General features: G+C 44.4%; 1 long non-coding RNA gene across 2 annotated transcripts in view; it reads left to right on the top strand.

The window, feature by feature from the left end:
* Positions 1-24578, top strand: part of LOC309380327 — a 107752-nt gene that overhangs the window by 82737 nt on the left and 437 nt on the right. For both annotated transcript variants that reach the window (XR_014172834.1, XR_014172835.1), the window contains one exon: positions 22877-22962. This is a non-coding gene — a long non-coding RNA (uncharacterized lncRNA). The remainder of the gene's footprint in view (positions 1-22876; positions 22963-24578) is intronic.

Raw genomic sequence — 24578 nt, 5'->3', positions numbered from 1 at the left:
TATGGCAGGGTGGGCATGTTTTCTAGCAAACAATGAAAGAAACCATAATAGCCAGCAGATGGTCTGTGGCTGACAATTCCAACCTGCTTCCATTGACTGTCGACAGGCCCTGTGCAAAACACTTCTGTGAGAATCGGCCCCGAATTCCATGTAAAACAGCGGGGAAGGTTGTGAAGTCTGTTCAACAAAGGAAAGCGCAGTTGTTGCACCCTGGCCCTAAGGAATGTGCAGTCTTTGGCTGCTTAATACAAGGGATTAACTTCCTTCAGTAGCTTGAATAGCTGCGAGGCTGTTTGTGCCTTTGTGATTTTGTTCATAATCCTCTCACACTAAATTGCTTTCCCCGCATAAGCAGATAGATCTGAGTGCAGGGGTCCGTGGAATGGCTTTAGTTACCTCAGGATACATCTTTTTACACACACGCGGCAAAGGAAAATGGCCAGAAATTGGCATCTGTTATGCAGGTCATGTGATGTTGCCAAGGAAACTTGGCAGAAGAGGGGGAAAGAGGCACAAAGGAACTTAATCATTTCATAACTGGGAGGGGGGGTTGTACCAGAGAGAAAAAGCAGGGCCTCCAACATTACACAAGCGACAGGTGACACTCCTACCTTCATATTAAAGATCTATAACCTGGACCCATGATCAGTGCCTGGCATTTTCAAGCAACTGCTAGGGCCTCAGGAGTCCCACCACTAGGACTTTCCACACTGGACAGCTGGGCCTGCCTCCATTTTAATTTTCCCAGTGGCCTGGAGTCAGTACTGGATGGGCTGGTGGAGCAGTGCTATTCACCTGACCTCTGGTTAGCTACATTGCTGCTGCTTAACAGGAGATAGATGGGGGAAGGTGCAAGATGGCAGCAAGGTCAGCGGGGTACAAACACAGTGGCTGAGCCAAACCAGTGGCATTGCTGGTGTGTTTGCACCAAGCCAACTTATCCAAAACATGGTACTTCCCCCTCTGCCTTCCAGTAAAAAGCTGCAACACAACTGGGCAATGATCAGAGGAGTATCTAACCCTCCTTCTTCAGTCAGTGGAGTTAAAGCTTATTCGCTCCGCTATTGTATCAGGCAATTCAGTAGATGCGATTATGGAACACTTTAAATTACTTTTGGAAAGATTGAAACCCCATTTAACAACAGTGATACATAGCTCCGCTACAAAGAGGGCAAAGGACGGAGCTAGCTGGTTTGACCTGGAGTGCAGGCAAACAAGGAGACAAACGAGAACAGCCTACCAGAGATACAGGAAATCAGGGACTGCCCTCCTACTTAATGCTTATATTTATCTGAGACGGTCTTACAAACAATTACTAAGGAGAAAGAAACTGGAAGCTGAAAGAGCCGCATGGCACAGTTTGGTTAAGGCATCGCACGAGAAAGATACTACTTGCTTTTGGCGAACCATATCTGGTCTACTGGACCAGGAGCGTACTAATTCCATCTGTACAGTGGAACCAATGGAGTGGTTGCGCCATTTTCAATCTTTGTTCTATGACCAGGAAGCCCAACATTACAAACTATGCATTCAATTGGAGGACCTACCTCATTGGCCACCAGTAACTGCAAAGGAAGTTGAGAACTTAATCGCACAATTAAAGAACAACAAGGCCCCAGGGAATGATTACATCCCTGCCGAACTTCTGAAGTCCAACATTGGCTGGTGGGCCCCCCTGCTGGCGTCTTTTTTTTCTTGGATCGACTCAACGGGTTTACTCCCAGATGGTTGGACTGAGGCAATAATTATCCCAATCTATAAAAAAGGACCCATGACAGACCCGGCGAGTTATAGACCAATCAGCCTTCTGCCTATACCCAGCAAACTATATGCCAAACATCTTTATATCAAGCTAACTAGCTGGCTGGAAACTGAAGCTATTCTAGCGGAAGAGCAAGCGGGTTTCAGGCAAGGCAGATCCACCATAGACCATTGCTTCACCCTAGCCTATTTAATTGACAAATATGCCAAAAAATCCCGTGGGGTGTTATATGCAGCCTTTATCGATCTAAAGGCTGCTTTCGATTCAATTCCACGTGTAAGACTCTGGGATAAATTGAGCACATCAAGTATAGACAAAAGACTATTATTTCTGATCAGCTGTTTATATAAAGACACGGTGCTGCATGTAAGAACTTCGTTAAATGGCCATCTTATAGGACCAGTTCCTGTCAGTAAGGGGGTCAAGCAAGGTTGCATCCTGGCCCCAGTTCTATTCAACATCTACATCAATGATATGGTTAACTGTTTGTCATCTCCGGACTTCCACGCCCCCAAACTGGCTGACAAATCAATATCAGTGCTTTTGTATGCTGATGATGCGATACTCCTATCTCGAACAAGAATAGGCTTAAATAGGCTCATAGGTGAATTTTCAGCATACTGTAGGAGAGAGCAACTTGCAATAAACTATCAGAAAACCAAAATTATGGTTTTTGCAAGGAAACACAGACAGTACAGCTGGAGGATGGATAACCAGACAATTGAACAGGTTAAAGCCTTCAAATATCTGGGTATCGTTTTCCAGTCGACCGGGTCCTGGGATGTCCATCAAAAATGTGCCAAAGAAAAAGCAGCTCAAAGTATCAAGATGCTGTCCCGCTTCTTTTACACGAAGGGGGGCAGATACATCCCAGCAGCCCTTGAAGTTTTTCAAGCAAAACCTCTGGCGCAGTTACTGTACGGGGCACAAATCTGGACGGGGAACCACTGCTCCAGTCTTGAAACTGTGCAGTCTAAATTTCTAAGGCAGATATTCGGCGTCCCCTCCTGTGTTCCAAACGCAGCATTACGACTCGAGGCCTGCCTTCCATCTGTGGAAACTCGGACCTGGCAGAGAACATTCAACTATTGGCTTCGTCTTAATCTGAATCCACCTGGTCTACTGCCTCTAGTAATGCAAGACCCTCACAAAAGCAAGTGGTTCAAAACTGTGCATCAAAAACTCCTTACATGCGGTCTGCATTCACAGTCCCTACTATCAATGGGCCTCATTAAAGCAAAGAGTCTAATAGGCCAGCGCCTGAAAGACATTGAACGACAAAACAACCTGATTATCTTAAAGAAACTGTGCCCATGGTATACCTACTTTCCCCCTTCTCATTTTGACTCTCCAGCTTCATATTTGATTAAACTAACCATCCCAAAATACAGACGTGCCTTTACATTGGCTAGATGGGATGTTCTTCCCTCTGCTGTACTCGAAGGTCGTTACCAAAAGACTCCATTTGAAAAACGACTTTGCCCATGTGGAGATGGTAACACGGAAACAGTGTCCCACGTCCTTCTATCTTGCCCCCTTTACAAAGACCTAAGGAATGAGATTATTACTCCACTCATTCTCTCCAACCCCGTCCGTTCACCAGACATTACACTGTATTTTCTATTATCTGATACGGATAGTCAGATAACAGAGAAGGTCGCGAGGTACATCGAGAGAGCTGCGAAATTGAGGGCCACCATCTGAGTGACAGACTTGTTCATCTGACGGACCTCCTTTTGCTTGTTCTTTTCTTCCTTTTATCCCTATTTTCACTTTTAACTCTTGTATAGCTGTGGCCTGTTGGCTTTGCTAATAAAGTTTTGATTTGATTGAGTAGCACCTGTCTGCTACTAGAATGACACCACAGTGAGTGCTCAGGTGCACTGTGAGAAATTTAAACAGTATGTACCAACTACACTGAGATGAAAGTCCAGGGAAACTCATCAACATTTCACCTAGACCCTGTCTCAAGAGTTTGTGGCCCTCTTTCTGCAAACCTCTCTTTTGTACCTGGTTCTGATTTCTGGATCCTTGGGTTCTGCAGAAAAAGAAAACCCCACAAGCCTGAAGTTTGCTCTCCCCTTCTGTGAAATATCAGTATGATGCAGCAGCAAGAAAAAGCTATTGCTATTCTAGGCTTCAGATCATGGGAAGTAATAGCAGCACTCTATTCTGCCTTGGTCAGACCACACCTACAGTAGAATACTATGTCCAGTTCTGGGCATCACAATTTAAGGAGGACATTGACAAGCTGGGATGTGTGCAGAGGAGGGCAACCAAGAAGGGTCTGGAAAGCAAGCCTTATGAGGAACAGTTGAGGGAGTTGGGTATGTTTAGCCTGAGGAGACTGAAAGGAGATATGATAAAGGTAAAGGGACCCCTGACAGTTAAGTCCAGTTGCAAATGACTCTGGGGTTGCGGTGTTCATCTCGCTTTACAGGCCAAGGGAGCCGGTGTTTGTCCGCTGTGCAGACAGTTTTTCTGGGTCATGTGGCCAGCATGACTAATGATAGCCGTCTTCAAATATCTTAAGGGCTGCCACATGGAAGATGTAACAAGCTTGTTTCCTCCTGCTCAGGAAGGTAGAACTTGGACCAATGGCTTCAAGTTACAAGAAAAGATATTCCGACTAAACATCAGAATAACTTTCTGACAGTAAGAGCTGTTAGACAGTGGAACAGACTCGCTCGGGAGGTTGTGGACTCTACTTCATCAGAGTTTGCAAACAGAGCTTGGATGGTCATCTGTCATGGATGCTTTAGCTGAGATTCCTGCATTGCAGGGGGTTGGACTAGATGACCTTTGGATCCATTTCCAACTCTACAATTCTATGATTATTAAAAACAAATGATACAATGGGTTAAGATATGGGAATTTTTAGATATTCTGGAGCCTGAAACGTGACTAATATGCAATAGTGAACAATGCTCACAACGTCCCCAGTAGAGTGCCAGATTCCATACCCGGGACAGCCCAAAGATAGTTTGCTGCCTGTGGTGGAAGAGAAGGTAGCACTCCATTTGTTTCCATGCACAGAAACTGTACAGGTAAGGTAAAGGGACCCCTGACCATTAGGTCCAGTCGTGGCCGACTCTGGGGTTGCGGCGCTCATCTCGCTTTACTGGCCAAGGGAGCCGGCGTACAGCTTCCGGGTCATGTGGCCGGCATGACTAAGCCGCTTCTGGTGAACCAGAGCAGCGCACGGAAACACTGTTTACCTTCCCGCCAGAGAGGTACCTATTTATCTACTTGCACTTTTATGTGCTTTCGAACTGCTAGGTTGGTAGGAGCAGGGACTGAGCAACGGGAGCTCACCCCGTCGCGGGGATTCAAACCGCCATCCTTCTGATTGGCAAGCCCTAGGCTCTGTGGTATAACCCACAGCGCCACCTTCGAAAGTGTACAGACTTCCAGCTAAATCTTACTTTTACATAGGCTGCCTTGGCTGCACCTGAGGGCATCAGGCTAGCTTAGGGAGGCTGCATAGCAAACACACAGCTCTTCCCCGCCTCTCTGCCCCTCCCTGCCCTCAAGCATCGGCTGCCTGAGGCGCCAGATCTCATCCTGCCTACACCAAACCCCAATTCAATGCAGTTAAAATAAAAGTCCCACTTGGCGAGCCTCTGCTTGAAGGCGTTTAACAACATTTCTCCACCAGATGGCGCTACAAGGCAAAAGTTTTGAGGTTGATAACTTTATCTCTCTCTCTCTCTCTCTCTCTCTCTCTCTCTCTCTCTCTCTCTCTCTCCTGTTATTATTCTGCTTATGAAATGCTCTCCCTCTCACCCCACCTCCAGCTTACCCTAAACAACCCGAAAAGCTGGGATTCTGGATTAGCCTCTAATTCTCTGTTGTTTTTGTTTCCTAATAAGACAGAGTTCAGAGCTGGGGTAAAACTGCGCAGGCAGGGAGCTTTTGCTGAATTAGTTGGGAAAGGGCCATAACATAGCGATCGAGCATCTGCTTTGCATGCAAGGTCTCAGGGACCCCCCAGGGTTATCTAGTCCAACCCCCTGCAATGCAGGAATAGGGCCGTGAATATCCCCTGCCTGAAACCCTGGAGAGCTGCTGCCAGTCAGTGTAGACAATACTGAGTGAGATGGAGCAATGATCTGCCTTGCTCTTACGCTGCTTCCCAGGTTCCTATGAATTACCTAATCTAAGGGCAGATAGAAGGGCAAGTCCCATGTCTCCCACCACTCTGTGTATCTCTCCTTAAAGCTCACAAATTCCACACTGATAAACCCAGGCTAAATAGATGGAGTCCCTTCTCATCTTCCTTGTCCAGCTCAGGCAGCACAACATAGAATGGGACAGGCTGCAACTACTGGGGAACGTTGGTTAGGATCATAGACGGGATCCCTCATAAGCAGTGGGATTTTTCATACATTTGTGTTCTCCAGGGACCCAAAAGGCCTCCCCAACCTTTCAGCCTCACAAAAGCTTTCCATTTATGGTAAGCTGTGAGGTAGTGCCGTGCTCATGGCTGAGTAGGTATTTGGACCCAGGTCTCCCACACTCAAACAAACAGAATGTGCTGTGTTTCTGTAGGACTTGGGAGGGCGGGTGTGGGGAGCCAGTGGCCCTCTGGACGTTGTTGGGCTTCCTTCAGCCCCAGCCAGGATGGTGCATGGTCATGGATGCTGAGAACTGCAGTCCAGCAAAACCTGATTATCAAATTTTGATTGGCTTCCTAATCTCATTCAGCAATTGGTAACAAGGAGCTGTCACCTCATTGGATGCCTGATCTCCCTCCCCCCCCAAAAAAAATTATATTTCTTTTTCCATTCCATGATTCTTATGAGAATTGCTAAGACAGAAGGCAGCCCCCAAACCATATCGTTTCACAGACTGAAACAGACAGTTTTCCAAATTTGGAAAATCAATACCAATTGGCAAAAATTAATAAAAAAAGAGAGAATTGTAATAAGAAGCCCGCTGCTCTCGATATGGTATTTGTCTGGAGTTGAAACACAACCAATTCATTTCATGTTACTAGCAATAGCAAATCTCCATTATTCTAATTGATGCAAGTTGTGACTCCCAGTCAGTGTGACCTATGATTGCTTGTCTCGGCATGGGAAGTTGATTTTGTGGTCCTGCTGCAAAAATTATGGGTATATGTCAAGTTGATAACTGCTTTCAGAGAGCTGCTGAGACTACCTGAGGTACAGCTTGCCCACAGCAAGAGCTGTGTCCCTACATTCACACCATAGAGCAGCCAAATAGATGTTTCCTGGGAGGTGGAACATTAAAGGCAAGCCAGCATGGTGTAGTGGTTGAAGTAGAAGCTGGTTGCTCAGGGTTCAAATCCCCACTCAGCCATGAAGCTTGCTAGGTGACCTTGGATTAGTTACTATCGCTAATATGAAAACAGGAAACTGCCTTATACAGATTCAGACCATTGGTCCACCCCACTCAATGACTGGAAGATGCTATCCAGTGTTTCAGACATAGTACAGGAGCCATGCTACCAAAAATGGTGAATTTCATGGATGGGGTTCACCTAACCAGTGCCATCAGGGGAAGCCCATACAAGGATTTGCCCTTGTGCAATGAGGTTTTCCCCATTCTTCTTCCCCCGCATGCCCCCAAAAAACTGACTTGGGGGCATAATTTTGTCTGGCTTACGAAGATGGAACAACTGGAAGATGTTGAATTCCAACCCACACATTCAAAGCACATTATTTTCCCCCAGAGAATTCTGGGAATTGTAGTTTACCTGCCACAGAGCTGCCATTCCCAGCACCCTAAGACACCCACAGTTCCCAGGATTCTTTGGGAGAAGTCATGCACTTTAAATGCAGGGGGTGGAATTCAATGTAGTGTAGGCAACTACTCGGGTATATGAGCTAACACTTGTTCATGAAATGACTTGTTGGATAGTCCATTGCTCTGCGTCATGAACAAACAATCTTCCTAGCAAAGGAATGGCTGGCCAGTAGCTGTAACAAAGTCAATATTTTTAAAAAGATGGCGGCAAGGGTGCCAGTCACATTTTCTTGCTGTGCAGTCCTCCTAAGCGTTTTTATTCCTTGTTTATTACATTTATACTCCAAGCCGCTCAAGGTGGCGTAAATGGTTCCTCCCTCTCCAGTTTGTCTCACTGCAAACCCCACAAGGTATATTAGGCTTAACAGAATATCTGCTTTGCAGTCCCAGATTCAGTTCTTGGGGAAATGGAGCAAACTGCTGTTTGCCTGCTGCCATCATGTGGTGGGAGGTTCTAATGTTTGCTGTAAATCATCTAAATGAGCAGAGGCGATCCCTTGCTGTTTGCATCCCCTCCCTACTTCCACCTGCATCTGCCGACTCTGGGGGGTGGCCTCTCTTTCATGCTGATGCCATCCATTATTTTCTGCTCCCTGCCAGCATCTCACTCCACACCTGAACAAGTTACCTGTTCCGAATACCAAGTGGCAAAGATCATTGCAGGTGCTGCCACCTCTCCCCCCAAACTGTTGTTTGACTGCACCGTGTTACTTCACACAGAAGGTGGGGGGGTCCTGGCGTTGGCAGCAAGAGGAGTCAACTTCACCACTGGAGTTGGCTCCTTGCAGTGCAACTTTCACACTGCTGCCAAAGTATCTCCAAAGGGAAAGAGCTCAGACAACGAGTTCCCTTCTGCCAGGAAAGCAGAATCGGGAACTGCCACATCAGATGAGTGCTGTTGCGGCTGTTCTTCCCAAAATGATTGAAAACAATTAAAGCTCGCAGCCTTCCTCTGCAGTTCACAGCTGCTGCAGGTGATCAAATACCACTAGGAACATAAGTGCTGCCTCTCTGCTGATGTGAAAAGTAGAAGTGCGCATGAGAGTCTCATTGAAAGCAGCAGAAATCAAGGGTTCCTCAGCGTGTGCGGGACCTCACTGCGGAGCGGTGCTCAGAGTGAGACGCATGGTGCGGCATCTAATTACAAGGCAACCGTGCTTCATCCAGAGCTGAACAGCTAATCTTGCGAGCTCTGTTTGCTGGCAGGAGGAAATGTCACAAGAAGAAGTTAGGGTGACTTTCCTTGAACAGAAAGGTTTGCTAACACAGGAACCGCTTTGTTCTCCAAGCAGTGAGAGACTTCAGGGGTGCCATTGCATACCTCGAATTTGCTTTCCTTAAGATGAAGGTCACTGGACACTGCAGTGTTTTTGTGATATAGGGTGGAATTCAACTTAGCACTGTGATGTCTTAGCGCTGATGGCTAATGATGTTTGTTCACGGAGGACATTCTCCTTGATGTTTGGGAATCAATCTCTCTCTTTCCCTTTCTCTCTTCTGCTTTTGGAAGAGGGAGTGGGAGTTCAGAGAAACAGTTTTAGAGGCACTCTCACAGTTTTGAGTTTGGAGATTATAAATAGAGAAGCACATAGAGAAGTTCTGCCTGGAGTTATTTAGAGATGTAGTACAGCCTTCGTGTCAGCTGAAACAATTGTTTTTCTGGTAACCTGATGCAGGATCAGCTGTTTTGCTACCTGCTGCAAGAATGGTTGTTTTTCATCTTGCATGTTGTAAATAAAACACATATGGGAGGGGAAATCCTTAAAAGCAAAATCCTAATTCCTCCACCCTGATGCTGGTGACTGAGAAGGTTGTGGGCATGCTCCTCCCTCCACTGGCCCACTAGTGGGAACAGGGCAAAAAGACCTACCACTGGCAGTTCTCATGCCTGTAGTAGAAATAAGAAAGCCCTGAAATGGAGGGTTGGGAGCAGGGTGCTGGGGTTTTGGATCTGCTGGATCCATAGCCTCATGGATCCCAGAAGGGCCCAACCCTTAGACCCTTAGCTGTGAAAAATTGTGAAGAGCCTACCCACAGACACACACAACACAAGGACTTGGAATGCGAAAGTAGATCCACAGTGTTGCTTGCCCTGAGTTTGCTTTGTATGGCTCCAGTACTTCCTGTCTCTATTGAATATATTAAACTGTTTCTATTGAATATATTAAACTGCTTGTGGGCTTTTCTCCACTCAGAGAAGTGGGGCGTCTGTAGCAATATGTTGCAGGAGGGTAGGGAACCTCAAGCCTGGGGGCCAAATGCTGCCCTTGAGGCCTCTCTCCGTGTCCTTTCAGACTCTCCTCCGGCCACATCCCTCAACAGCCCTGCTTCACACTCCCCCCCCCCCGCGGTGTTTTTGCCTGGCTGGAATGTGCCCTTGAAACCTGATAACACTTCTTGCTTCCGTGGACAGAGGGGTAAGTGTCTGTAGAAATTAGCCTACTGTACAAAGCTAAAATTCCTTGCTCCACACACATTGCCTCCCAATGGCATGTGGCTCCACAGAAGATTAAAGAGAAGGAAATGTGGCCCTCAGACTGCAGAAAGGTTCCCATCACTGTCTTTGCAGGACTGATTTAGTGATGGTCAGCCATGCCACATGGATAAGTTGAGGGTAGAACTGGTGCTCGTTTTTATCATGTTGGAAAAGTTTTTGTGTGTTGTGTTATATTTAGGGGGTTTTTTTGCTAGTTGTGTCTTATTGTGGTTTTAGTGTAGTACGGTTCTGTTGTTGTTGTTGTTCTCATTTTATTTGTACAGTGTCTGGGAGATTTATTTTATGAGGCATATTATAATCATAATAAATAAAAGACAGGTGACCAGACAACAGGGAGCGAAGGCAAGGCATGTGTATATCTGCTATTTGGCAGATCTGTTTCAATGGAACTGGGATGCAGCAGCGCTTAAAAAATTAGCATCTGCTAACTTGTACCATATGTTTTTGCTATGCAAACCTCCTGTCCTAAGTATACCGGAGCTGAATGTCATTGACATCAATATGTCTGAGGAAGTGCTGACATTTTATTGGCAAACACCGCAGTTATGAAAATGCTGTTCTCTTTGGCAATGAACCACAGGCTATTTCCTAACAATACTGTCGGCTTGATGTATTAAAAACAAACAGTGTTTGGGGATGATGGACAGTGTTTGGATCCACGGCCCCCATTTGAAACTCGCCTATAAGCAGATGGGCTAAACAGACTTTTGCTGTCACATGACATAAAGAGCAGTCTGTTGATACTATGCAAGGAATTTTTTTTTGCAGCATTTCCGTGACTTTTAAAAACAAAAACAAAGCAGCATTTTCAAACTGTTTCATTCCCAAGCGGCTGATAAAAAAGATCTGTTAGTAGCAGACGCCTTCCTGAAGCTTGGAAGCAAGAGTTGGCATCAGATCAGATAGACCCAGACTGTCCTATAAAACTGGTGAACAATCTAGCTTATTTTTGCACTGATCTAACAGGCAAGACAACCATGCCTTACTGACTGAGTGGGATGCGTGTTTTGAGTCAGACAGGAATGGTGAAGTCTACTCACCGACCAAGAATATGATGATGATGATGATGATGATCTTCCTGCCCCTAAATCGAGGAGTGAAGGCATCTTGCAGAACCTTCTTTTATCCAGGAAGAACAGGCACACATTAAAAACAAAGCAAAACAAACACACCCACACCCAAAACCGAGCACCTTGAACAAGACAGGTATAAGAAGGATTTGTCAGCCCAAACAATTGCCTTCACTTCTCAGCAACCTTCCCATAGCCCCATGCCAGGGGTGGGCAGAGACAAAAGTGGGCAGAGCAATGCACAGAGTTTTTACTATTATACAGTAGATTGCTTTCGACACACACACACACACACACACACACACACACACTCCTCTCTGTCCTTCCTCCAGAAAAAGCAAGCGTAATCATGCACTCAGTTTGCAAAACAGGACCAACGGGGAGTGTGGTCTGGGGAGACTTCTGAGGACCAGAGACAGAGGCCAGGAGTGGTTGTGCCTAAGGTTCTCCACGCCAGGAGACTAACTAGCCAGAAGTGGATAAAGGAAGAAGCCACACGCATGTAAGGAGGAAGGAGAACTGCTCTTACAATCCAAGCCTGCTCTTAAAGAGCATACCCTCCAACATTTCTCCGATTAAAAGGGGGATGTCCTATTCAGTAATAATAATAATATTTATACCCCACCCATCTGACTGCTTTGCCCCAGCCACTCTGGGCAGCTTCCAAGATATATAAAAGCATAATAGTGCATTAAATATTTAAAAATATTTTTTAAATTTCCGAAGGTTCACGTATCACCTTGGCTCAGGGGTTGCATAACTCCATACCCTCCAACAGTTCTCCAATGAAAACATGGCCTAAGGAAAAACAGGGCATTCCAAGATCAAATCAGAAACCAGGATGGCTTCTGGAAATCTGGGACTGTCCCTGGAAAATAGGGGCACTTGGAGGGTCTGAAAGAGAGACCTCAAACATGTGAAGCTTTTCACGTAGGGCAGCATAAGAACATAAGACCCCTGCTGGATCAGGCCAGTGCTCCATCTAGTCCAGCATCCTGTTCTCACAGTGACCAACCAGATTTATGGGGGAAGCTCCCAAGCAGGGTCTGAGTGTGCTGGGACACTCTCCCCACTCGTGATGCCCAGAATCTGGTATTCTGAGGGATACTTTCTACAACAGTGGAAAGGGACCATATGGCTAGTAAGGTAAAGGTAAAGGTACCCCTGCCCGTACGGGCCAGTCTTGACAGACTCTAGGGTTGTGCGCTCATCTCACTGGGAGCCAGCGCTGTCCTCAGACACTTCCGGGTCACGCTGCCAGAGTGACAAGCTGCATCTGGCGAGCCAGCGCAGCACACGGAACGCCGTTTACCTTCCCGCTGGTAAGCGGTCCCTATTTATCTACTTGCACCTGGAGGTGTTTTCGAACTGCTAGGTTGGCAGGCGCTGGGACCGAACGACGGGAGCGAACCGCCGACCATGCGATTGGCAAGTCCTGGGCGCTGAGGTTTTACCCACAGCGCCACCCGCGTCCCTCTCATGGCTAGTAGACATGGTGAAAGGTGCTGAAAATCCCTCTTCGACCAGGTTTTAAAGGCCCTGTCATCTTTTCCATCCCATCCCCCTAGATAATGTACAAAGTGGGGCCTTAAGCCATCTCTTCCTTCAGGGCAAAAGGACACCCAGAAACTCTGCTTCTTCTTGGGAGAAGAAGACAAGAGTTCTTCCTCTGCCTCTTTGTCTTGCAGCACAGAAGCATCCGCTGCTGGCAACATGCTTGGTGGCTCATATTATTAAGTAACTCTGTTGCTCCCAAAGGGCGACGAGTACAAAACAGGACACACACATTCCTATTTCTAGCAGTCAGTACATTGCTTCAGAACCAGTTGAGCAGAAACAGCCGCACCACACATTCATGGGTGATTAGTTGCCGCAACAGAAGTCATTGTTCAGAGTGGTGTGGGGGATTGCATTCAATACTGGACAAATTGAACCTGCTAGGGAAGGTGCCGCTATAATTGCCCAAGGGACCCCAGCACTTCTCTAAGCAGTTAATTCATTATTTTTTGCAATATATAAAACAGCTTTGGCAGGGCGGATGGATTACAGTTCCTTTGCCCCAGGGAACAGCGTATCTCAGGTTCTGATAAACATTTTGCACCATCTGTGTAGTGAGATTGTCACAAAGCATTTCAGATCATTAGTATTGTTCCCACTACAGAGGCAGGTGTGTGTGTGTGTGTGTGTGTGTGTGTGTGTGTGTGTGTGAGAGAGAGAGAGAGAGAGAGAGAGAGAGAGAGAGAGAGACCACATCTCATAGCAGAATCAAAATCTCGTGTGTGGATTCATTATTCTGAACATTGCCACCACCCATGAATTCATGATAGTCTACTTCATCCTGTTCAGAAACCGCTGGGCAGTTTTGAGGTGTGCAGTCTAGTGTCAACTGCATCCCTGCTGCTCTGTCCATTTGCAAATCAGGGTTGTGCTCTTTTCTCAAGCGGCCAGGCGTGAGGGTATGCTCACAAACAAATGCCAACATCTCTTGCTTCCCTTCATCATTTTATTCGAAAGGCTAGGTCTTGGGAGACTTCTCTGGTTGTTGCATTGTCCTGGATAGGTTCCCACTGTCTATTCCACTGTATCTAATGAGAGTGATAGTTCAGTTGATAAAGCACGACACTGATAATCTCAGAGTCGTGGGTTCAAGCCTGACATTGGGCAAGAGGGTTGCATTGCAGGGGGTTGGACTAGATGACCCTTGTGGTCCCTTCCAACTCTACAATTCTATGATTCTGTGATTACTAGGGTATGGTCTAGAGTTTGTTCCCAAGATAGCTGAAAAGCAGGATACTAATGTAAGAAAATTAATAAATATGTTTAATCCATTGCAATAAAATTACAAAACCTGTGGCAATTTCAAGGTTATCAGATACTTTGTTCTGGGTTTTCTATTGATTTTCTGTCGACTGGACTATCAGTCTGGGTTATGTCCTATGGGTGATACCTGATCAGAGTCTTGGGCTTGACGAAGGAGGGATATACTGGAATATTCAAGTGGTCTGTGTCCAGGGATAGGGAGCATATATTTTTCCCCGGCTGAGTGTGATGACATCTACCTCTGTGCGTGTCTCTGTCACTCCCCATGAGTTGGAGAGCAAACTTCTGGAGTGGGGAATACCCATGGAGGCTCCCCATGTGATTTAGAACCCTGACCTTCTGGGGTTTCGAATCAGGCATGGAGCCTCCAGTTGTACAGTAAACATTGGAAACTAGCTAGATGCATAGAGAAGGTTAAATGAGGATGTATTAATCCTCACACACACAGCGCACAATAACTTTCTGGTTGATCGTTACCATTGTAGTGCACTAGATGGTGCTACAGCTCTCATTTAGAGAGAATAATCAAGGGTGACTCTTTGAGGTGAACTCAAAGGTAAGGGAGTCCAGGACCGCTTGGGATTAAATCTGATGCAAAGTTTAATATATGATGCCAATTGTTTTCTGGTGGGTAGTTGCTTGTGGAAATATGTTTCCCCACCAGCTTTTTCTGCTTGGTTCATCTTTTACGATTTAGATTGCTTTGACTTGTGCATTCAATCTATATCTTATTGTTAAACCCCTTCGAGCTTGACTTCCCGCAGACTCAAAGGCATTATTTGGGTCTATATCTAAAGTATTTAAATGTGTTTAGGAACAGCATATTTAAACTTTCCAAGCTTCTTTGATCAGCAGGAACAGAAGCAGAAGCCTAAGATACAGTACGTAACAGCATGTACACCTCTGTGGCACCTCACACTTATCACAACAGCTACAAGGGGGAGACCTGGGACAGAATAACACAGGAACAAAGCCCCTTCTGCAGCTGAAAGGAGGAGGAAGTGATGATCATAGAATCATAGAGTTGTAGCGCTGGAAGGAACCCCTGAGGGTCATCAAGCCCAACACCCCTGCAGTGCAGGAATTTCAACCAAAGCACCCATGGTAGTTCTCCTCTTGCTAGTGATGGGGGCAATGTCAAAAGTGCACAGATGAACATTTGTAGTGCAAAAAGGAAGTTTTCAGGGGCTGAAACATTCCTTCAAACACACACACACACTTCACTGCATTTTGGTCCCTGATTTGCGCCACCTTGCCTCCAATCTGCCCATATAAAACAAGTTGTTGTCAATAATTATGTTCCTAGTCAACTGGGCATTATGTTGTGGATGTCATGGTGTGAGATCACATAGCTAAGTAGCTAAATGATGCCATCTCAAAGCCAGTTCAGAGTGAGGGAAATGCTTCCTGCTCTCACTCTGAATAGGCATACTCTCCCCCGCATTTGGAAGCTGCTTTTTCAGCATAGAAATGGGACACTATTTTGATTGCTTGTTTGTTTTTTGAACACACACTCCCACAGATTTATTAGAGACTATGGGAGAGAAAGACAATATAGACAAATATAAAGGGCCAGCTACTATAAGACCATTGCTTGACGGTGCTTTGCAGTTTCCTTAAACACGTTATTTAAATCCCCCAGAAAGCAATTTTCCTGCAGTCCTACAAAGCCCTCAAATGGAAGTTGAGATATACATTCAGTGCTTTTTTCTTAAAAAAAAAAAAAAAAGTTTAGTGGTACTCTCATTTTGACTCAAGAAAATCATCATTTTATAGTTCAGATGGGGGGGGGAAATATAGTAAATGGACAAAAGTACAAAGATTCACAAAATGTTTAGTAGTATGCGTACTCCTGTGCCCCCCTAGAAAAAAGCACTGTATACATATATACATATACAATTTTATTTGTATGATGTCTTTCCACAATTCAAACCATGCTCAAGGTGGCTTACAATATGAAAAAATACAACATAACCAAAGTAGCTATAAAACCATAAACAAAAGGTTAAAAAGACACAAGCAAACTTAGCAATTTCCCTGTAAATCACAAGAGCTAAAATAAAGATACAAAAACCCAACAGCAGCAACCCTCTCTCCAACAAAAACTCCCTCCAAACAATGCCCCAGCCCAGGAGTCAGTTCAGCAGCTTAAGCTTTTGTAGCTGGAGTCAGTCAGGGCCCTTCCCAGGCCATAGGTGATATGTGGTAAGGTCTTCCAGGACTCACAATTTTTTTTAAAAAAAAAACCCCCACACATTTCTGACTTTATACGAGTACTTAGATCAGCGCTTTCCAAACTGTGGGTCGCAACATGTTAGTGTGTCGGCTGCAGTGTGTCACGCAAACCCTCCCCACACTCCTCCCGGGGCTGGAAAGGTGTTAGTTTAACCTCCGGTTTTGCTAGTAAAACTGAATTACCATGTTGCAAAATGATGCATGTCTAAGAAGTGTGTCACCAACATGACAAGTTTGGAAAGCTCTTACTTAGATTAATTTGCTCCCTCTGGCCGTGCTGTGCTGTGACAGTGAATAACATCGTGGCCAGCCAGGGAGGAAGACGGGGCATTGCAGTGGTAGGCATGTGTTCACACACTGGTGTCTGCATGTGTGGAGCTTTGTGTGGCTGTGTAATTTATAAAATCATACCATGCCTACAGAGGACTCTTCAGCTTTTCTGCATCTTCTTAGTCCATTCTCTGTTCAAGTGCAGGCTTTGGAACTAAGTTTGTTGTTGTAGTTGTTGTTGCTGTTGTTTCTACTTTGCTTTCCCCATTCTGCTTGGCCCACTCTGTACTGGATGCAGAAGGTGGTACGTCTCTTGGGATGGGTACAGTTAACTAGATGAGTTTGGTCACATTGTCTAGCAGGAAGGTGAGGGGGAAATTTGTTACATAAGGGAAAAGTTTATGTTAGATAAGGGAACATAAGCACCTTCGGAGTTGAAAGATGTTTCTGGAGGCCAGCTGCTCTGAGTTTGGGGGCCCATAGCTTGGATATGGAATGTTTTTGAGGCTACCCTGCCACACCTAGCCAGAGTTGTGGGGCTTCATGGGGGTTTGTGGGGCTGCATGAGGAAGGCCTTCCGACTCGCTTTAAGGTGGGGCCCTGGCTTTGGGGCTATGCCTAATGCTCTTGGGTGTGGTCAGAATTCAGCTCACCTAAGGTTGAGGTTGCAGTTAGCTTCTCACAATTCTCATTCCCCCTGCTGATGCCATTAATAAAATGTGACCCTAGTTCATGTGTCGGCCTTGTTCCTGCATTTTGACAAAAATCTGGTTATGGTACACAACCTGTAAAAGATAAAACTTGGTGAATGATCTTATCTCTTTGAAAGACAAAAAAGACCAATCTTATCCCTGTAACTGTGTCAGTGTTGATTACAAACAGCTAAGCTACAGTCCCATTCTTTTAAAATAGTTGTGGGGGCTTGGTAATAAGTTATAGGAAGGCTTTTCCTCTCTCTCTCTCTCTCTCTCTCTCTCTCTCTCTCTCTCTCTCTCTCTCTCTCTCTCTGTGTGTGTGTGTGTGTGTGTGTGTGTGTAAGAGAGACAGAAAGGCACACAGAGAGTGTGTGTCAGTCAATCAGTCAGCCAGCCAGCCATCCAGCCAGACATATGCAATATTTACAAGTTTAAAAGCGGAGATCCTGAGCCTGTTGTGTGTTTCTTTAAACTGTATTAAGAGTCAAACAATCTTCTGACAACATCCCAGTTACAAAGGGATGCAATGTTCAGTCCTACACTTGAAATTGCTGTCAACAATTCATAGGCGAGTGGACTTCTGTAGTTAAGAAGAAGTCCCAAACACACACACACACACACACACACTTTATGGAGGCGTGTTATAGCAGAAAGTTGCATATAAAAACCTTATAGGGTCAAGAGAGAATAAAGGAAAAGTAACTTATTGAGTATTTTTTTAAGAAATCAACTATAAAAGTTTTTAACCTTGTCTGAGGCCAATGAAAAGGAAGGCTTTGATTCTTTGAAATAGGAGGGTTCTGCATTGTGTGTGGATTCAGTGTTTCCACCCCTTTCCACATCACAAAGAGGCCAGTTGAAGACCAAGATTTGTCCAGTGGAATATTGTCTGCTGATGCGGTTTCTAGGTGTGATGAATGAAGGTGCCTGTGGAAGTGTAAAAGAAGGAAGTCCTTTCTATATATTTCTTTTGTATCCATGGATCTAAGAGAGGAATGAATTTCTTAGAATTCCTTTTAAACACAAAAAAGAAACACATTTTTGCCTTCCGTGATTTTTACATTTCTAACCAGAGCCTACCCTTTTCTCTTTCTTGTAAAGGAATACATATAATTCATGTTATTCCCAGGGGAGGAGTGCACTGACCCTCCCAACATCCACCTTATTTCTTTACAGTGGTACCTCGGGTTACATACGCTTCAGGTTATAGACTCCGCTAACCCAGAAATAGTGCTTCAGGTTAAGAACTTTGCTTCAGGATGAGAACAGAAATTGTGCTCTGGCGGCATGGCGGCAGCAGGAGGCCCCATTAGTTAAAGTGGTGGTTCAGGTTAAGAACAGTTTCAGGTTAAGAACGGACCTCTGGAACGAATTAAGTACTTAACCCGAGGTACCACTGTATCTGTGTTTTTTTGAAAAAAACCTTACTTGTTTCTGATTTGCTACATACACTCTCCACTTTTATCACTAATTTGTGTTCTCAGCCACTCTGTATACAGTGGTACCTCGGGTTAAGAACTTAATTCGTTCTGGAGGTCTGTTCTTAACCTGAGGTACCACTTTAGCTAATAGGGTCTCCCGCTGCTTCCGTGCCACCGGCGTGCAATTTCTGTTCTCATCCTGAAACAAAGTTCCTAACCCGAGGTACTATTTCTGGGTTAGCGGAGTCTATAACCTGAAGCGTCTGTAACCCAAGGTGGCACTGTAATATGAAGCTCTGTGTCCCTCCATTCACTATAATTAGGAATCTAAAAATGACTATAACTCTAACCCTTTTCGCCAAAGTGGATGAAATGTACAGGCCTTGGAGAGCCCTCCAGAGTGCATTAAGCCTCCCAAATTGCAGACAAATGGGTCCAGGTCACTTTTGCAGGGGAAGTTCCATAATCCATCGCAGGCATGTCCAACAGGTAGATCGTGATCTGCTGGTAGATCACGGAGTGCTCCTGGTAGATCCTGGTTGGCCTCTGGCCCCTCAGCGAGCTCCTTACAAAAAAGCAAAAAAAAGCAAAAAAAAAAAAAAGCAAAAAAGGAACCCCCCCCCCAACTGTGGCTTTCTAAAAAAAGCTCAAGCGCCACAACTTTGGTTTCCTAAAAAAAGCTCCACAACTTTGGGTAGATCACTGCCAGTTTTTTTATACTGTGAGTAGATCGCAGTCTATTGAGAGTTGGACGTCCCTGCATTACAGCAAAGGGAGAGCAGGGGTTTGTCTCTCTCCCTCCTTAAAATAATTAAGAGGTGGCTAAATGGTGTGTATTATTGGCTGTACATTTTTTTAAAACCTTGCAGCTTCACAGTGTTTTTTCCAGTGCTTGTTTCTGTCCTACAACAGGCCTTACAATATGATGATGTTTAGAACACAGAGTGGAGTTCTGAAGAGCTCTGGGTTTTGTTGTCAAAGCAGAGAGATGTAGGATTTTAAAAAGAAGCTTTTAACTTCTTCTTTTTTAAAACATCCACAACTGTGCTTTAACAGATAAATAAATCTAGTCTTTTTCAGTCGTCCACAGGCAACTTTTGGATGACCTCACTGCTTGAAAAGCCCATGGACCCGAAGGAACATAGAGATATAGAAAAGCATGCAAAGCTTTCTATAAGGTACAGAAAAGTACTGAAAGGACAAAGCAACACAAGGCTTTGTAGCAGCCCTGATCCAACTGGGGGGAAGTTATTGACATTGTGCTTTGACACAGAAGAGGAAGACCCACACCCTCAAAAATAAACCACCCCACCTCAATACACCTCACTATTCATGTGCATAACCAATGCACACCCCTCGTTGTTGCATTCTAGCATTGCTTACATGCCTAATGTTAATAATATAGGGTGTTGCACAATCTACATATGCTGAAAATCCCTCTTTATGACTGTTAAAGGGAGTTCTGATGTACAGCAATGGCCCCCTTGTCTGCATTGTAGGGAAGCCTAGGAGAACTTGGGACATCAGACTAAGATTGGAGATTTGGGAGAAAGAGTTGGAGTAGTCAAAAAGGTATATATCTGATATATACTTTCATTTGCTTCTTCAGGAGCAACAACAAATCAATAGACATTCTCGCATCTAGCCATCATAGAACTGTCAATATAATCTCTCTCCAGTCCAGGTGCATAGACTATGCCATTTTTGAAAGGCATTGACAAAAATAAAACTTTCAGCTCTTCATTGAATGGAAGAAGTCACAACGAAGTTACTCTTTATCCCAGCTCCCAAATTTCAGCAACGTTCTGATCTTTAAACACATAGTTTGATGGTTAAGAAACAGCATTTCAGTACAGTGGTACCTCGGGTTAAGTACTTAATTCGTTCCGGAGGTCCGTACTTAACCTGAAACTGTTCTTAACCTGAAGCACCACTTTAGCTAATGGGGACTCCTGCTGCTGCTGCGCCGCCGGAGAATGATTTCTGTTCTCATCATGAAGCAAAGTTCTTAATCTGAAGCACTATTTCTGGGTTAGCAGAGTCTGTAACCTGAAGCGTATGTAAACCGAGGTACCACTGTAATGCAAATTATCTCCAAATCTCCTGCATTTCATATACACATGCCAATGTCTGTGGGTTAACATGGTGGGAAGGCTTTGCAGGGCATGCAGTATGAATGCCTGGTTGAGGATTTTCAATCTTTAGTTCCCTTGAACTCACTCTGCATTCCTTTCTGAGCACTCCATTGTGGAGCTGGCTGTGTGTGGTCTGATGCAGGAATCTGAAATGAAGGCTTGGTTCCATGGTCAGTCTCAGATCTAAATTTACAAGGCCCACTTCCACATCCCTCTTGGGTATCTGCAAATATGTCTCCCTGCCTCCCCCCAGCTTTGCTTTTGTGTGGAAATCTGCCCTGGCACTTTCCCCTACAGTTGGCGTTTTTGCTCTCCCAGGGATCTATAAGTCATCCATCATCGCTTGTCTTAACTGATTCAGCCACCTCTTAAACAAAGAAAGGTGGAAAATGGCAAATCCAAATTACTTAATTATTTAAGTTGTATTACTTACCGACTGCGCAGAGGTGTTTGGAGGATTGATTAGCTAACACGGCTGCGAGGAGCTCTGAAGACAAAAAACTGCAACTGAGCAATAAATTGCAGGTCACCAAGCCCTGAGTCAGCTCTTCTGAAATCAATGGAAGCCATTTAATGGCTTGAGCGAACAGAGGCTCAAAATGCCAAATGAACACATTGGCCTTTGCTGTTAGTGTGCTGGCTGCCAATAGGCATTAGCTACACACGTGTAAACTCCCCTTGGTGTAGATTCAAACTTCTTTGAACTCCTGTGACACGCATTAAGAAAACACTGTGGCTATTTTACTAATAGAATGCAGGGGCTGGGTTGAAATGGAAGATCTTTCCTATAAATTGGGCTCTTTAGGAGATGTGCCTACAAACCATCGATTGCACATCGCACACAAGTGGGATGGAATGCCAGTATCCTAGCAGTGCCTTTAAGAGCAATTTGAAAAAGTGAAAAGCATTCCCTTTCTACTATCCTTTGGACATCCCATCTGCCTGAACTAATGGCTGATTAAAGCATAATGAATTTGTATTAAATGGTTCTCCCCTCACAAGTGAAATGCCTGCATTAGGAATAAACTTTAAAGAATTCTCTCTCACTCACGTTCAGAGGAAAATTATTACTCTACTGGGATAAGTAGGAGTTTTGCCATTGTATTAAATTCAGAAATAATTGTACCTCTTTGCTTGAAGTTATTGTATTTACCAGGAGGGGGAAAAACAGTAACATTGATTTTTGCTTCCTAGTCCGTGCAAATAGCTTTTCCAAATGGATAGTCATCCTGTAAACTTTTAACCCACATTTTTGCCCAAGCCAGTTTTGCATTCTTCTGTAACTGAGTGTGTTAACTGGAAAAACTAAGTACATTTATCAAAGTGGAAATATTTGCTTGTAGCCATTTCTTCAGTGGAATTCATTATTCAAGATACAGGAGCAGCCGTATTTTTTAAACGAGAGTATAATGCATTTGGCTGAAATATAATTGTAGGCATTAAAATACATAGGAAAACTAAATAAGAACTGTGATAATCACTAATAACTACTCAAAACTGAGATTTCATATATGCCATTTCTTATCCACATTCAAGAGGCCATTAGTAACAAGGGGTGGTTACAGGACTTGTCTACACATGCAACAGAATGAGCTGAGGTGATGGAGGTGGACCACTCTATTTCATACCCATTTTTGAATGTTTCCCTATTTTAAAAACTGGAATTTTTTTTAAAGCACAGGCCTGGACTTGGGCTATAATCTTCCCCCCTTTCTACTTGCAGGGACATTATTTATTCTTATTGTGGTGATATTACTAGATGTTTTACATTTCGTGCGTGCATGGTATCAAATATGTACATGTGCAATGAAATCTTTAGCTTAGAGTCTTGTTTGCCTTGGGGATATTATACTGCATACTAGGAAATGAGTATTTAGAGGACAAACCAAGGTTCAGAATCAAGACAGACAGACAGAAAGACAGACAGGTTGATTGATTTTGGATTAATAGGAGGCTTGTTACAGAATGAAAGAGGGCAAATGGAGGTAGGAAATCTCACATGCCAAATATGGAGAAAAATGTATGGCGAGAGATGCCAGACAGACAAGTGGGCACCCAATTGTTAAAAATGAGAGGAGTTGGAGAAGAGCGGGTCACTGGAACCAGTGTAGCTAAGCTTAGAAACAGAAAAGTTAGAGAGAGAATTGAGGCTTAGTTGTACGAGGCTGGGCATCACATAGTGATGTGTTTGTTCCCTAGGCTCCTCAATGGAACTGAGTTCAGAACAGCAGCAAAAATGGGGAAAGGAAATGAGTACCAGGAGGCAGGAGAGGAATGGAGCCCAGGTAACTAACTACATGCCATAGAAAAGCAGGGTTTTGATGGGCAACGAAAAATTGCATGGGCTGGAAGGTTCCTATATTAAAGGCTGCCAAGGAGCTGGTTGGCGGTGGTGGTGGCACTTCCATACAACAAGGCTCTAAGAAGGAGCAAATTTGGGGTGTGCTCTTGAATGGTTGGATAGCCCAGTTGGTTAGAGTGTGGTGCTGATAATGCCAAGGTTGCAGGTTCGTTCCCTGTATGGACCCAGCTGCATATTCCTGCATTGCAGGGGGTTGTAGTAGAATACTAGATGATTCTCAGGGTCCCTTCCAACTCTGTGATTCTGTGCTTAAGTTATGAACTGAGTGAGAGAGAGCCATTTGCACAAGAAGTCTTCTTAAGCAGATATACCTAATACATAATGAGACAATATCATTAATTGCTACAAATTAAGGTCAGCCAATACAATTATTGCCCCAACTGTCCATAAGCCCAACCAAAGTTGCTGACCTTTTTTTTTTAGGATTTCCCCCCCAAAGTTGCGGAGCTATTTTTAGGGTTGTTGTTGGGCTTATTTTAGGTTTGTAATTTGTGAGGTTTTTTGATGTTTTTAACCAAGAAATAAACTGCCACAGGGGCTGGATTAAACCGACCGGTGGGCTGGATTGGGCCTCCAAAATGGACTTTGGACATGCCTGGCTTAGATGGAAGCCCTAGCACCTTGGCTCAGCAAGACAAAGCAGCTTGAGAGCAGTGGGAACAAACAAAAGTGGCATTTCTCCCAATTTGAAGTTGCCTGTTCTACACTACCACCTTGAGAAATTATAATACTCACCTGCAGTGTAAAGTTGAGCACTCTGTTCTACCACTTCAATATTCTCCCATCTTATTCTGCCTGCAGGTGTAGACCCAATGTAATAAGCATGCACTTTTTTATTGAATGCATGAAGATTAGAATGGTATTATAATTTAGGTGGCTGGGAAGAAGGTTGAGTTCATGGTAATGATTTCATTGGAATAAGTGCTAAAGAAAAGTCAAATACCACTCCACTGAAAGACTGTATTCAAAAGTGATCACTTAGACTCTCAACTGACTTGGAACAAAAATTGTCCACATTGTGCGGAAGCTTAATCCATTCTGATGGGTAACAACTTTAATACATCCAAAAAGTCGGGTTGTGAATATCTGATATACTGCCTTGCCGTTTAGAATAGAATGACATTGCTTTTAAAATAATCTGCCCCTTCACTCACATATGGTAATAAAATTACGTTCCGGGGAAATTAACGTCAGTCTTGTAGAACTTGGTTAAATATTTAGCAAAGCTTGCACTAACTATAAATGGGCCAATCTTTCCTTTCTTTCAGAACAATAGAGATGTCAATTTAGCTAATGGTAATTGTCTTCCCACGAGCCCGTTATGGACAAAAGGAAATTCTTTGCTATCTTTTAAGGATTATATTATGATGAATTTCATTCTGCCTTTGTCAGAGCAGTCACTGTGGCATGGGTTGAAGCTCAAGAGTGGAATAAAACCTAAGATGAGGGCAGCCATGCCATTTACTCCCCATCTAGTTGTGTGGGGCTGGTCGCTTCTGCTCTGGTGAGAAGCCAGGCAGCAAACTGACCTTTCAACCA

Source organism: Podarcis melisellensis (assembly GCF_964234715.1).
Source record: "Podarcis melisellensis genome assembly, chromosome: 1".
NCBI classification, from domain to species: Eukaryota; Metazoa; Chordata; class Lepidosauria; order Squamata; family Lacertidae; genus Podarcis; species Podarcis melisellensis.
This window is presented reverse-complemented; position numbering and strand designations above follow the sequence as displayed.